Source organism: Amblyomma americanum, chromosome 2 (assembly GCF_052857255.1).
Source record: "Amblyomma americanum isolate KBUSLIRL-KWMA chromosome 2, ASM5285725v1, whole genome shotgun sequence".
Taxonomy (NCBI): domain Eukaryota; kingdom Metazoa; phylum Arthropoda; class Arachnida; order Ixodida; family Ixodidae; genus Amblyomma; species Amblyomma americanum.
Genome location: NC_135498.1, coordinates 59,897,277 through 59,913,505, shown reverse-complemented (window position 1 = coordinate 59,913,505; position 16,229 = coordinate 59,897,277). Strand labels below are relative to the sequence as shown.

At 42.5% G+C, this 16,229-nt stretch overlaps 1 long non-coding RNA gene across 1 annotated transcript; it reads left to right on the top strand.

Moving 5' to 3' along the window:
* The first annotated feature begins 9,491 nt into the window (after positions 1-9,491).
* Positions 9,492-13,553, top strand: LOC144118594 (uncharacterized). The gene is made up of 3 exons (XR_013312064.1): positions 9,492-9,814; positions 10,716-10,800; positions 13,412-13,553. It is a non-coding gene; the product is annotated as an uncharacterized LOC144118594 (long non-coding RNA).
* Positions 13,554-16,229: the final 2,676 nt, after the last annotated feature.

Below are 16,229 nucleotides of genomic sequence, written 5' to 3'. Positions count from 1 at the left end.
ACAGAGCATCAGTGAGATGTCGTAGCCGCGGTAAATGACAAGGGGTAGAATTTCCTGAATATCAGGAATGGAAATCGTTCGTTCTATTTTAATTTTTGTGATAACTATGATTATGGATTTTTATGGCGCAAGGGCATCTATGGCCAAAGAGCGCTATGGCACAAGGTATTTTGGAATTCTCGAGGTGGGGTCAAAGACCCATAACCCAAGCGTTTCACCCGATATAAGCCGAGCACCAGACCAGGGGAAAGCTTGTACCCATTGTTTCACCGGTGGGCCTCCGGCGGCACTGGGAATCGAGCTCCGCACCTCCCGCATACGAGGCGGATGCTCAACCACTTGGCAACCACTGCGGTTTATATATATATATATATATATATATTAAATTGCAGAACATTTTAGTGTATACACCCGATATGTATCCATCGTCTCTCGCTACAAATGCGGCAATCTCGGCCAGTAGACGGCTGAGGTCTGCGAAAAACGATGCCGCCTCAATGTCCCTGCCAAGCACAAACCCGCATCCAAAAAAAAAATAGGAGCATATATCTCGTACAGCAGTTTTTCGTTTCCAATTTGTACTCTGCTGTTTTCGTTTTCTCTTTTAACAGCGCTATCTCGACATTTAAATACCCCCGAAACCCTCCGCTGACCCGTGCTACCTCGGATTTGCAACGCAAATCCATCTGCCTACCTCCTACTCGTCCTTGTAGGTTCCCTTAAGAATGTTCAGTGTTAGGATATGTGCTGGAGATTGGTCAATGAAATTATTATCGATTACATAACCTCAGACTGCGGTTCACAAGCGCGAATAAAATCTTCCCACGTGAACAACAATCTCATTGGCAAGCACGTGAATGTTGGAAAACTTCCCTTGTGTCTTTCGATGGTGACGTTATTTCAGCGGCAGCAATTGGAAGGAATGAGTAGCGTCTTGAGAGTACTTATTAAAATGTAGTACTCTGCTTTGCGGAAGAGTCTATTGTCCGTGTGGGACGCAGCCATAATTAATAGTGTTGTGTGCGGTGGGTTAAGCTTTGCTATGTTTTGCTGTTAATTCGCTTGATGGATGGGGTGGTGATGCATTTATTACTTGCAAATCTTTGCTCCGGATGACTAGAATTTCGGAACGTTTTCGTTTTAATCAGGTGGATGTGACGATCATTATTTAATTTGTGTGGTGTGGTTTGAGCATTGCCGTTGAGTGCCTGTATTCTCTCGAATGTTGAGGGGGCAAGAAAAATGCGCATATACACCAAATTGCGCGGATGCTGTAGTGGAGAGGACACCATCCTGCTGGCACTTTTTGGGATTTGTTCGTATGGTTAATAGGATATTGTCAAGGCTACTCAGCGATATGCACAGCATCATCATCATTATCACCATCATCATCATCATCATTATTATCAGACTGACTGCACCATCTGCAGGGCAAACCCTCTGACAGCACTGCGTCGATGCTTAAACTGAAGCTGGCAAACTTTGCGGTTTATATTTAATACCCTGAGAGAGTAAAAATACGAGATGCAAGCATTTATTTATTATGAGTCGATAAAGAGCAAAAGATTCAGTGTTTAAGGTGTGCCTTTCTTAAATGATAGTTATGAGCACTTTATTGGAAACTTCCAGTGAAAAGCCAGTCAATCTTATTCTGTGCGCGCCGATATTGCATTGTTTGCGTTGAGCGTCTCATGTTGCGAGCGGAATAACGGGGTTACAGACACTGTTTTTTTTTTCTAAATACGCAACCCTTGAAACTCGAAATCGTTTTTTGTCAAATGGCCGTTCCCTTGAATACAGCGATTGCTATGATGTCTTTTGTTTCGCAAACGGCGACAACAGCTTTGCTCTGTGAGGTAAGACACATAACTTTCCTTAAGTTTATTTTTCAAGCTAACTGCATCCGAATAATTTTCCGGGAGAACAGTGTCAATATCTGAGCATGGTCAGCAAGAAGCTTAAACACATAAATGCTTGTAAATGTGCCTTGCGAGCTTATAATAAGCAATATTCTTGTTTTATTGTGATTTCGCTTGCGGAATTGTGCAGAAATGATACGAGATTTCCTGGAAAGCTCCAAAAGGTGCACACCCTTGAATAAAGAGGGAAAATATCAGCCGCCCTGAAGCTCGGTGTATTATAATTAGTCAAGGCGAAATTAACTCTTGAGCAGTACTTTCTCCCAAGGGAACAGAAGTTTGCATCTAGTAGCGAGGTGCTGGAAGTGGTAAGGGAGTACGTCTACTTAAGGCAGGCTGCGACCGCTGATCCGGATCGTAAGAGAGAATTAACTAGAAGATTAAGAATAGGAAGGAGCTAACATGACCGATTTGCTCTGATCATGAATGCCTGTTTAGTAATATCTTTCAAGAGAAAACTATACAACGGCTGCATACTACCGCTACTGACCAATGGGGCAGAAACATGGATGCTAACAAAAGGGATAAGGTTAAGTTAAGGACAATGCATCGAGCAATGGATGTAAAAATGATAGGTGTATTGGTAATATTACGAGAATTGTAGCGCCTAGAGTGGGTGAGTGAATAAACGCGGTATAATGAAATTCTAGTAGATATCAAGAGGAAGAAATTGTCTTGGGCAGGGCATATTATTCGAAACCATGATAACCGGAGTAGATTCCAAGAGAAGGCAAGTGTAGCAAGGAGCAGCAAAAAATGAGGTGTGCGGATGAGATTAGGAAGTTTCCGAGGATACGGTGGCCGCAGCTAGCAAATGGTATTAATTGGAGAGAAATGGGAAAGGTATATTTGCCCTGTAGTGGGCGTAGTGAGGCTCATGATGATGAGTACAGACAACAGAAGAGAAGAGACAAATAATGCTGATGTAAAATCTAAATATTAAAGTTGAATGGCCCGTCCGAAAATGACACTAATTTTCTTAAACCGTATAAAAAATCAAAAAGGCACAAATATAGAAGAGGACTGAAAACTAATAAATGTCGAAATAAGTTGAATTTATACTTAAATATGGAAGACAGGCCTCTGTCGTGCCCGCGGTAGGGCGGCCACTGAGCACGGGCGAAATGGATGGCCAGCCTCTTTGCATGTGTTCGTGCCTGCGATTTTTGCGGCATAGCAGTGACGGACGGATGATTCCCCAGACCAAATCGAAAGGGACTAGCGACTGTAGAGCGGCATCTGCAAGATGCGAAGAGCCGAGGCGAAACGCTGGCTCCTGCTAACCGCGCTGACCATAGAGACGTGTCGTCCGATCTGGCCGTATTTTGCGTTTGTTAGCGGCGGACACCTGCAGAATGGCTGCCGGGTCCAGGGAACAACCAGGGCTCTTATGCATAGAAAGGAATCTAAAAAATAGCGGACAAAAGAGAGAGCGACCATCAGCGTGCTATTGATGAGGACTCCGGGGGGTACAAATGTCTACCTAGTTATCGGCTGGCAGTTGAGACGATGAATAAAAGGCACTTCGAGAAGCTTCAGAGAGGCCGCACCCTGGCGGCAAAGTTGTGTCACCGCACATCTAAACATTTGTGAAAATATTCTGTACTGTGCAATTGGCCGTTCTTGATGTGTGGATGAACAGGGAGAACAGAATTAGGAAGGAACCTTGTTGACTTGCGCAGTCCACATGACCTCCTGACGGGAAGTGGGCCAGAGAGGGCTCCCCCAAAACTGAGCGATCAGCTCTGTCCTGGGCCGGCAGTCCAAGCCCTCTCCTGCACTGAAGAAGGCTTCCACTGGGCACTATGACTGTGAGGGGAAGAGTGTTCGTAGTCACAATCCTGCCTCCTGCTGCTTGAGATGGTGGGGGGCCGTGTTGGGCACGGCCAATTGCCCGCCTGGAGTTCCTGCCGGCGCAGCGGGCTTTTCGTGCTTGCTGACCCTTGTTCAGGGCTTTCTGCCGCGGGACAAAGTCTCTAACTTGCCATTCCTGGGTGACCAGACCTGGACGGCAGTCTCATCCCTGGTGCGACTAGGCCTGAGGAGTGTCGTAGCCACTGCTGCATGATCACCGTATCCCAGATCCTGCCGTCGCGAAGTCAAGCTTGCGGCAGTACTGGACCCCACCGCGTCTCCAGCAGCGGACAGCTATTACCACCGGGGTTACACCTGGGTCACCTGCCGCACGGCCCTCACTGCGCCGCTGCGCCACGTTTCACCCTGCTGGACTCGACTCCACAGATAAGCGATCTTCTATTCTCTCAGCTCATTTCTCGTTTTTCATTGTCCATCATTGTGCTTTGTGTGAATGTTTCTGTAGTACCCTTCATTGTAATTTTTTTGTCTCAGTACGCGCACATGCTGTCTGGTGCAGATTTCTTGATCCTCCGGGGACCCACCCCAGAGAATATTCGACTTTGTGTTGGGGCACCATTCCCCCCTTAGAGTACCTAATTGTGCGGAAACTGTATGGCCAGAACAACAGGCTGCTAGCGGTTTTGGGGTTTGCTCTCATAGTTAATAGGGCATTTCAAGAGAACTCAATGATATGCATGTCATCGATGCTTAAACTGAAGTTGCAAGATATTGCTGTTTAGCATAGGATGTCTCTTTAGCTGATACGCATACAGAGCTAGCATTTATTTCTTTCGCGTCGGTAAACAACAAAACTAGCAATGCTTAAAGGCGTGCCCTTTAGCAAGAAACTCCTACATGATAGTTACGAACACGCCATGGAAAACTTCGAATTAAAGGCTAGTCAATCTTATTCTCTGCATTCCCGTATTCCATTGTCTGCGTTTCTGCGTCTCACGTTCTGAGCGGAATGGCGAGGTTAGAAGAGTTGTTTTTTTTTATCGGACACAAAACCCTTTGGAGTGCGAAATCGGGTTTTGTCAAGTGGTCGTTTCCTTTGCTACAGCGATTACTGTGATATCTGTTTCGCAGACGATGGCTACAGACTAGCTCCGGGAGGTTTAAGACCAGTAATTTTTGTCGAGTTTTTTTCTCAGCTAACTGCATCCAAATAATTTTCCGCGAGAACAGTTTGATATGATAGGCGTAATGTTAAGAGACCGGAAGAGCTGAGAGTGGGTGAGTGAACAAACGCGGGTTAATAACAATCCAGTTGAAATCAAGAGGAAGAAATCGACTTTGGCAGGGCATTTAGTGCGAAGGCAGGATAACTGTTGTTCCTTAAGGATAGCGAAGTGTATTCCAAGCGAAGGCGAGCGTTGCACGGGGCAGCAGAAAATTATGTGGACGGGTGACATTATGAAGATAAAGAAGGCGTCGGGGTTATTACCACTTCTGAACCCGTTCTGAAGTTCTCCGAGTATTCTATTACTTTCTACCCATGACTGCATTTTTATTTTCAGCGCCTGCATCGCCAGCCTGTATGTAACTGATGTTATCGTAATCGGTCGGAAGGATTTTTTGTTCGTCTTATTGCCATTCCCTTTATAAATCAAATTCATTTTACTCTGTTTCCAGCTGTGCGGAATTTGGTGATTTATTATGACTGGCTTCAATACTTTTATCAGCGTTTCCTTGCCTCTTGGACCAATTTCATTAATTAGCTTCATTGGAATTTCGTTGATCCCTGCGGATGTACATCTTGGAATATTTGCTTCCGCCTTTTTCCAGTCAAGATTCGTCAATTCCATGCTGTTTTCCATTGTGCTATCCTGTGTTGCTCCCTCATTTGGGGTGATTACTCTATCGTCTTTCTTAAATGACTCAGCTGTAACTGATGAAATGTAGTTCACATAGTCATCTCCCTCTAAACATTTTCCCTCTGCATCGTGAATCGGTTCCTGCTTTCTGTGATTCGCTTTGCCCAGCCAGCTTATATGGTTCTAGAATTTTCTTTGCCCCCCTTTAGTTGCATCGCGAACTTCAGCCAGCCAGCGGTCAGAGGACTGCTTTATTTTAGCCTGGACGAGGACCTGCACTTGCTGATGCTTTTGTCGGTAAGATACCCATTTTCGGCCTATTTCTTCTTGAGATAACTGCGCCTTCTTTGCTTGTCTGTGTTCCCGTGATGCCAACCATATCTCTTTTGAGCAGGGCTCCAAACTGTAGACTAATACGCTTATGATCACTACCGAGGCTGTACTTCGCCTCTTCGTCTATTTCCATTATTGCGAACTTGTTATACATCCCATGCGAGATTAAGCAGTAGTCAATGGTCGTTTGCCTGTTATGGGATTCCCACGTGATTTGTCCCTCACACTTATTTTCTCTATTTACAATAACTAGGTTGTGTCGCTCACAGAAGTCTAGCATCAACTTCCCGTTACAATCTGTGTATCGATCCAGATCCTCGATGTGGCCATTCATGTCCCCCAACAGAATAATATCGGCGCTTTCTCCAAACTGCTTTATATCGTTATTGAGACACTTAACTAGATCCGTGTTCTCTTGCCTGCATTTGTCCCCTGTCCCTAAATAAACTACTCCTAGGCATGTCCTTTTACCGGCAATTGTACCCGATACCCAGACATGTTCTTTAGAAGTTGACTTTATTCTTTGCCATTTTGTGCCTTGATGTATCAGCATACCTACTCCTCCTCCCTTCCTCTCTGTTTTTGTTCTGTTCCTCCCTTCCCAGACGTAGCCATCAATAAATCATCAGCCTGACTACGCCCTCTACAGGAGAAAGGCCTTTTTCATATCTCTCCAATTAACTCTGTCCCGTATGCGTGGCTGCGGCAGCCTCTTTACAATCGCAAAGTTCTTAATCTCCTCATCTCACTTAACTCTCTGGCGCGCCCTGCTACGCTTGACTTCACTTGGTATTTAGTCCGTTTCCCAATGACCATCGGTTATCTGGCCTTTCGGGTCACATGCCCTGCCACACTCATTTCTTCCTTTTAATTTCTGCCTGGGTGTGTTCCCTTACCCACTATGCCATATTCCTGTCTTTTAAAGTTAACGCTTTTTTTTTCTTTGCATAGCTCGGTCCTTTATCCTCAATTTGAGTTGGAACCCTTTCGTTGGACTCCACGCTTTTGCCCCTGAGTACCGGTAAGAATACAGCTGTTATATACTTTTCTCTTAAGGGATATTGGTAAACTGCCATTCATAATCTCAGAGAACCTGCCATATGCGCGTTACCCTATTCTTTTTCTTTTAGTTATTTCCCTCTCGTAATCCAGACGTGCGGTCATTACCTGCCTTAAGTACACTTACTCACTAGTCACTTCAAGCGTCTTGCTACTGACTGCAAACTGTTGTTCTCTTTTTAGACTTGAACATCACTTTGGTTTGCTGCAGATTAATTTTTAGACCCACCATGCTGCCGCGCCTCTCTTAGTCATTGATCTTGCTAGGCAGTTTATTCCCTGAGTGACTTAGGAAGCAATGACGTCAGCCAACCACACATTATTCTTCATTAGCTCTTATCCCCTACTCTTCCCAGTCCAGGCCTCGCAATACGCCTTGTAAAAGGCGGTGATAAGCATGAAGACATCAAAGTAGCGTCAAAAGTGAGCAGAACAGAACAATGCTTTCAGTTTCTTTCCGTTCTAAATGAATCTTTTAAAAATGCTAAACATTTGGGCATTTTTCAAGGAATAACACCAGCTACCCTTTCTCGTTTAGTGAAATAAAATTAGACAGAATAGCTCCCATTTGTACCAGTTATTTGATTATTCCTAGGCACCGTGTTGATAATAAAACTGTAGATTGTTTTGCTTGCGCTTTAGTGTATTTACAAAATTGTGGCGCTAGTCTTTGTTGTTTTTGTAGATTCGTTGTGTTGCGAAAGTGTCTCCGATTTCATTCAGAACTGTGCGGTCAATACAACACATTTTCTGCGAGTACAATGTTTTTAACTGGGATGTGTTGAACGAACTCGCGATGGCGGTTAGCGAACTCTACATACGTTCTAAGGACCTAGGCAGTATGAACGCCTGTATGCTCAAGATCTGACAGCAGCCAAACAGATTCGAGGTAAAATAAGCTTGGAGGCGGGGAAGGCGTTTGATGGGGGTTCACTAGACCGAATGCTTACATCTTCGAAAAGGACTGGAAGTACGAAGCTTCGTATTTAATAAGCATGGCTGGTATGATTGCAGCAGGAATGCCTAAACTTAAGGGGCAGGGGAACAACGCTGATAATAGATTTCGAGAAAAAGCCTCTCTCAAATAGCCCAAAACTTAGCCACTCAACTCGTCAGACGTGGTCAGGAAACCCGTGCCAATGGCTGTCGAAGCAGTACCTTGGGATGTTTGCTCAAAACAGTTATAGGCTGCAGGTTCCGCAGTGTGGCAGTATCAAATTTCAATGGTCCCTTATTGCTCAGACATACTTCTACAGAATTTCTTCTTCGTAGTAGAAGCGCACTGGAGTTATCGGTTTCTTTTTAGTATGTCGGCAGAGAAGCTGCCACCGCTTGCGGCCGAAAAAGCACACCTCAGAACTAGGTTAGGACCCATGAACCTCATACGTTAGGGCAGAGGCTGTATATTTAAAGCTTTCGTTCTTCATTCCTTTCTTTTCCTTTTTTTTTATAAATGAGAGCGGCTGCCTGTGACAGGCGGCGACCTAGTACTGACCACGTGGCCATGTGATGGGGTATTGTGGTTCTAGGGGCCTGGCAATCGTGGCGCTCTTGCGAAAGGGATGTGGCGCCGCCCTGCAAAGACGGGTGAAAGTGAATTAAATATCTGGAGTTGTCTCCTATTCAGGACGGCCGAGAACAGGCCCATGGCAAATAGCGCACATGCGGTAGTGAAAACGTAACAACCGCTGTGATGGTTACAATGGCGGATTGTTAATATACAGCAGAAGGGTATGCTTTGTAAGCATCGTGAAGAAATTTCCGGTACAGTCTCTGTCTTTCATTTCGATCTCCCGTGAGGTTAAAATCCGAAATTTTGAGTTCCAAGCGCCGATTGTTAGGTAGTCTGCAACAAAATAAATACATGAGGATCTCAAAGCATGTTCAGGCCACATTCCCAGAAACATGAAATTAAACTACCGCAAAAGTTACAATAAAATCGGTTCTAATAAGCAGAATCAACATTTCGTTTTTTTCTTTTTGCCCATTAAAAAAATAATTGTGTAGCCATTTGCTACATGATAAAGGACAACTGACTTCATACCGTGTTCAGTGGCCTGCCCTTGTAAGCTATCAGCGCTGTGTCGTTATATCTGCCTCTGTCCGTGTCTAAAGGTGCGCTGTTTTTCCAAATATGAGATACCAACTAGCCCGTTTGACCACCCTTGCTTGTAAGCTAGACAGCACAACCCTCAGCACAACCCACGCAGCGCTAGGAAACATATTTTGGCGCGAAAACAAGCGAATTGTTTTCGGATGAAATGCCAGAGTATAATGAATTGCTCTCAAGTGTTCGGTCTCCTGACAACAATTTCAAATGTTCTGTCTCCTAAGGTCTACATTACATTGTGTTTGTTCGACCATACGCGACAGAAGCAGATCATACGTCCTTTACGAAACGTATTTTTATTTATGTTTCTCTAAACTACCAGACGAAAAAAAGGTTTTCCATGTGGAACTTTCCATTATGTGTAGAAACATACAAAGGACTTAAGCAGCCAGTTGTCGAAAAGCTGCCATATGAATTTGCACTTCTCAGCGTGTTGTCAAATTCCATCGAGGTTCCAAAATCATAAACAATTTTTACTTTACCAAGAGGGTTATATGACGCGCGGAACGCGTAGTTCTTTGTCCATTACAGACGGGAGCTTGTGCTTTATGTGAATATTGGTGCAGGGGTTGCTTTAAATGTGCTAACCGCGGTGAAGACAACATATCCGAGGACACGTCAGTATTATCAATTGCCAAAGAAGGTCAGCTTACATCAAGGATGATCCTATTCGCCGGTTCGAGATCTGCGTGCGTGGCATTGCTTGTTTTCCAAGGATTGTAAGTACACCACTTCTCTAAGGTTTACCCGCACTGGTTTGGGGAACTATAACCAATGCGGGCAATTATCGATCTACATAGTACCGATGTGCATATTTTCCTTCCTAGCATAATAATATGAACTGCACAAAACCGCACTGCGAAAAAATGACTTTTCATGCACATCGTGAACTCCTGCCACTGATTGAGTGTACCTTAATAACGCCGAACGAAGTTAATATTGTCACGTGGGGGTGAGGGCAGCCCGGCTGTAAGAGAGCCGGTGGAGCAAATGCAAATGGTTATTACGGGCTGAGCACCATCAGCGTCAATGTGCAGTGTACAAGGAAAAGATCGCCAGCTTCAAATACCTTATTCTTATGTCTAAAAAAAAACATCCTGAGCTCCCTCTCCCCGGAACCGAAATTATTTTAGAGGTCTAGATTTACGCTACGCAAATCCTGATGCTTTCTCACAATGAATGTTGAATCCTTTGTTCAAAGAAATAAAGGGTAATGAGGTCTTGAAAGATTTTCGAGACTTTCATGAAGGAAGAATGGAACCGAAAAACAGAAATTTCCGTACTGATTAACCTTACGCTCTGTCTTTGGTGCGGTGTTTGTCTAGTTTTCTCTTTGAATATGTAATTTAATGCAAAGAAACAAATGGCCTTCACAAAATCTGGCCGAGGGTCGAACTCCGCCTGCGGGGGGACAAATTGCGCAATTAACGGATTCTCTTTGCAATTAATTATTTATAGGAAAACCGAATTGAAGATGTTATCAGCCGACATATGAAAACAGATGGCTTTGTTTTTCTCTAAAGGCAGGTTTATTTATTATTGGTTGAATTGATAACAATATTATACGCGATTTGATATATTTTTGGATACTGACCGATATTTCTGCTGGTTTTTTTCCAGGGCTTTATGCCGGAGCAAACCGAATATGCACCTTAACCCAAGGAACTCAATTGATGATATTGAGGTTAAGATGTGTAATCAAACGGTGGGCTTCCTGTTTTTTTAGTTTAAAATCGTTTTATCAATAACCCTCTTCTGCGTCAAAAATTCCTTCTATTAGAGTTGTATGAAAACCCTCCCCGGTGGAAGTGAAAGAAAAGCTTGCGATTATACTTGACGAAAAGGTAGAAAAAAAAAATCAGTGGTTGTAGCGCTCGTATGAGCAGCCCAAGGACGCGAATTCTAGCTGACCGCGGTGGCCTCGGTGTGATGAAGGTTAAACGCAGAAGGCGCCCTTATGCTTTGCGATGCCAATGTAAGAGAGAACATGAGGTGGCCGAAATTACTCCAAAACCTTCTTCCACACCACCTTTTTCTCTCTCCTTTCATGCTTTCCTTCCACACTTCTCTCACAGCTAAGTAGACGTGTTCAGTGAGACATGAGGCAGTTGCTGCGCCTTCGCTTTGCTGAAAAGCAAATTTACTCGGTGTTTGTCGCATTTCTTCGAATCCGCTGTCACCGTATTCGTGACATGAAACAAGCGCCAGTGGCAGCTCCCAACGCTAAGAGATGACTGCGGCTGTTGATTTTAGAGTTGCATTTGGGAACAACATCAGCATAATTTCACTGCTCCGTGGACTATACAGATATTCCGGCTTAGATAATTTAGCTTATATTATTAGCGTGGGCTAACCATAGAGGATTGATTTAAAAGTTATAAGCCCAACAAACCGGGAAAATACGTAGGAATAATATTCACCGCCTATTTTTCTGCAGCGTCCCTCTTCACCTCCCGGTACTTATTCCATCTTTTCTGTATATTTTAATGGCCTTTTAAAAGTTTTTTTCCTGCATGCCCAGATAGTCTTTCACATCATTAACGTCGTCTTAATCTGAGGTAAATACAGACCCTGTAAGGTGTTTCTTTAGTTTAGGAAAAAAATATATTCAGAGAGGGCCAAATCATGCGAGTTGGGGAATGCTAAACTAGTCTAAAACCAAAGCCATAAGCTTTTGCCATGGTGACGGGTGAAGAATGAACATGACATAAAAATGTTGTCCAAAAGAGCTGCATAGTACTGTCCAGGAACTATTCGAACTTTTTTACAACAAGCCAATAAAATCGTACTTCTAGAATCTCCGAATATTGAGGCCATCAGTTTGCGAGCAGATTAAACCTGCTTGCCTTTTGGGGTGTCGAAGATGAGGGGTTTTTCGACTGCATGGAGTGTGGATTATAATCTGGTTAGGAGCGGTGAACCGACTTTCATCCATAGTAATAAATTTTGCGATAAAGTATTTATGATCCGATTCCAAACATATCTAACCTCTGTGTTCACGTTGTCCTTGACGTTTAAGATCGCGGCCCAACCATCTCGGAACTCAATGAGATGAGAGCTTGTTGAAGTGTGGAATATTATGAATAACTTCGATAACTGTAAGATATAACCAATGCCTCTGCTATTTTTTTGTTCATCTTGATTGAAGGACAGCGCAGAAAAAGACGAGACACATGAAGGAACACACGACGAACGCTAACAACAAATGCGCTTATTCTAAACGCTCGGAATAAATACGGGGTAAGAAAAAAACAAGACAAGACAAAGAAACTAAGGAACAACATCAGTTCAATGATTAGCTATGGCACTCTAGAAAAAAAATTCCTTTCTCCATCAGCGCAAGGGATGGCTCGCTGATACTGAATAAACAAATTTGTTGTTAGTAAGCGCTCGTCATGTGTTCCTTGAAGCGTATCACCTTTTTCTGCGCTGTCTTTCAATCAAGATGATGAACCAGTACCAACATGCTCAACTTCTCGCTTTTCTTCAGTGTATTTTTTCTGGTCGTGATGTGTGTATCACACGTTACAACCTCCAGTATTTTATCAATAGTTTCTCTTGGAGGTTGCGGCGTACAGCAGACAAGCATGAAATTCCTGTAATTCCCAATTAGTACGTTTTAAGTTGAAAACCCATTTTTTACCTATACAAACGAAAGAGACTGCGTCCGTAACGTTTAAACTATGATGTCATGGACCTCCTTGGGAGTCATTAATTTTCTTAACAGGTAGATGATCAGAGCTCTATCTGCAATTTTCCAGGCTCTTAAAACTTGTCACTTGCTTCTATTCAATCACTCGTAAAAAGCAAATGAAGCAACTATTCGACCTATGCTTTCCAGAAAACTTTAATAAAAAGAAAATATAGATACGTGCCAAGCGTCATCTCAAGATTGAAACTAGCCCGTGTATAAGATACCTCTCATTAAAAGAACGGCCGTTGGAGACGCTGTTGTGGGCCAAAAATTTAAGCATGTCCTGCTGCTGTCTGGTCATTAATAGCAGACTTCGCTGGTCCAAACAAACCACTTTATTTCTCGAAGCTCTGCTGCTTAAACGAATAAAACGCACTTTGATTCCAAACATATAAAAGAAACTGATATGAATAAATCGCCCTCTGAACATACTACTTGCTAAAGAATAGTTTTATAACATCTACTATGTGCACAGACGTTGATACTTCTGAACCTTCTAGCAGAACATGCAATCTTCATTCTGTGTGGCCTGTAATTAGCCACTTCTGCAAAGTTTGTATGCGAAACTGCTCACGATTGACTCATACCATTTCTCTTGACTTCATTTTTTTCCATCTCTCAGTGCTGTGAAGACAACAAGTGGGCGTGCTCAAACGAATGCTTTTGCTTCATATATGACAGAAATGAAACAGGGACCTGCATATCAGTTGATGACTACCCAGGTGACGTGGAAATAAATGATACGTCCGTGTCCGCAGCAAAGCCGATAAAATACCCAAAATAAAGTTATATTTTCTTTCTCAATGTATGTGAATTGGAAGAGCTTTGTGGGCTACTGCAACGGCTGAACAGTTCAGTATTCAAAAATCATACAGGCTTCAGTAGCATGGTCTGTGCGCTTTTTAATGCGAACAGATTTTCTCACCCTCCGTGTGGAGCGCCACGCGATGGTTACAGGATTTTATCGACATCCTCCTAAGGCTCTCCGTACTTTTTGCCTTTCATTAGTCTCTTCCTTTTCAGTAAAACTAACAGATAATTTGGTTTTACTTTCAGAATAGAATGCGCATTTCTGATGAAACTGCTTGCATGTTTAATTTAATCTAAAACCGTTTCCATTGAATCAATCAAAAAATTGTCAAAGCTGGAGAGACGCTACTCACAAAAAACTCCAGAATTGAACAGTGTCGGAACTCCTGCCTCTTTGCGTGCCACTTTACTAATCAGGTAAAGAAACTAACAGAAATGGCATGCAAACAAGTATTTGGAATGTATTTGTTCAAGAACACATCATTTACGGACAGATTTTCCACAAGCCGAGATGCACGTTCGTCGCTGGCGCACGAGAGTCTCAGTATCATCGGTAGTACAACGCATTTATTTATTTATTTATTTATTTATTTAGTTCAGCACCTTCATCGCCCAGGATTACATAGGGGAGTGAAATGCATTAGTATAAAAAAAACATAACACAAAAATGCTCCAATACAATGAGAGAAAAACAAACAAAATTATTATTATTTTTTACATGCGATAGGATAGAAGAATAAAAAGGAATAAAAATGAATGGAAGTAAACATGTTCTTTAATTGCTGATTTGAGCAGGAGCCTGTCGGTATTAGTGACGATTAAGGTGGGCAAGTGATTCCATTCGTAACTTAGGAATAAATGAATAAAAAATTGCGTTAGTTCGACAAGACGAGACGTGCACTTTATGAAGGTGATCTCTACAGGATCAGATGTACAATGGTTCAGATAGGAGCTCCAGTAAATACTGTCGTTACGATGATAGATTTTGTGATAAAGCGATAGGCGAGACATTTTCCTTCGTAATGAAAGAAGGGGAAGGTTCAAGGTAGATATCAATATTTACACACTGTATAAACGATAGTAATGAATATCGCGCTGAAATTTTGCACCGACTAAAACTTGAATGAGATATTCATGACCGGGATCTCGCACCGGTCATGTATATTCCAATTTTGGGCGCACGAGGGACTTGTAAAATAATAGCTTTAAGGAGGAAGGTGTCATAGAGAAATTACGCCTTAGATAACCGAGGATTTGATCAGCACTGCTGACAATGTAATGAACACCCGTGTGCCAGGAGAGATTATGGGTTATATAAACACGTGAGTAATTGTAGGATGTTACGTGTTCGAATGAAAAACCTTCTATTTGGCAGTCGGAAGCGTTAGTGGAAGCAGAAGCTGTATTGCGGGAGATTTTCATTTTGTTACATTTATTAAAGTTAAGGCGCATTACTCACATGTTATGCCAGTCGGATATTTTGTTATCGGACTGCAGCTTGGCGGAATCAGAATTACAAAAAAATGTCCTGTAAATTATGCAGTCAGCACCAAACAACCTAATAGAAGCATGAATTTTTTCAGGGAAATCGTTAATGCAGATGAAAAGTAAAAGCCCTAATACAGTACCTCGGTGTACACATGAGTAAACTCGAGAAGGTGAAGATCAGAGTTGTTAGCATTTACAAATTGGGTTCTGTGATGTAGAAAATTTTAGATCCAAGGTAAAAGCTTGGGGTCAATGTTTAATTTGCTAAGCTTCCAACAAACTAGGAGATAGTTAAAAGGTCGAACGGCTTGGAAAAATTATGGAATATGCAGTCGAGTTAGGATCCCAAGTCTATAGCTGCAAGGATGTCGTTAGTAAAAGAGATGTACTGTCTCAGATGAAAAAGATTCCGAAAATCGTACTGATGTGGTGCAAAATATGAGTTCTTTTCGAGAAAATTATCCAGATTGGAATAAATAATGTGCCGAAAGATTTTGTATAGAATGCTAGTTAAAGAAATTGGTCTATAACTAGCAGGAGAACGTGTGCCACCACCACCTTGGCACCACCTTGCCCACCGGCACCACCTTGCCCACTTTACAATTACTTGGTAATAGTGAAAACGGCAAAGCCTGAAAATAATTTCCATTGGTTTTTGGAAGAATACACACTTGTACTTTTTAAAAATTTCCAATTATTACCATCCACGGCTGAAGAAGAAAGTTTAAATTACCACTTAGGTACTGCGCACCAACGGATTCAATAAATGCAATGTCCATTGAAAAAAATTCATATTGTCCATATCCATCAGGGTTAGAGACGGTAGTCGCAAAAGGTGCTTGAAAATACCTCGTTAAAAACGCGAGAACACTATTCTCTAGAAATAACCATCACATTCCTATCAGATAAGGTTATCACATTAGATTTAGAGCCGCTGAAAAAGTTCCAGAACTTCTTGTATTAGTAGTCAGTAAAGAGGGAAGAGTCTCGTGAAAAAAAAAACAAGTTTGGCGCTCTTCAGTGCCCTTTTCTATATAGAATTTTCTACGTGATAACACACCCAGTGATCGTGCCAACTGCTAAGTTTTGCTTTACGAAACAGCTGCTTCTTTTTGTTTAAAAGTTGTTTTAAATTAGCGGTA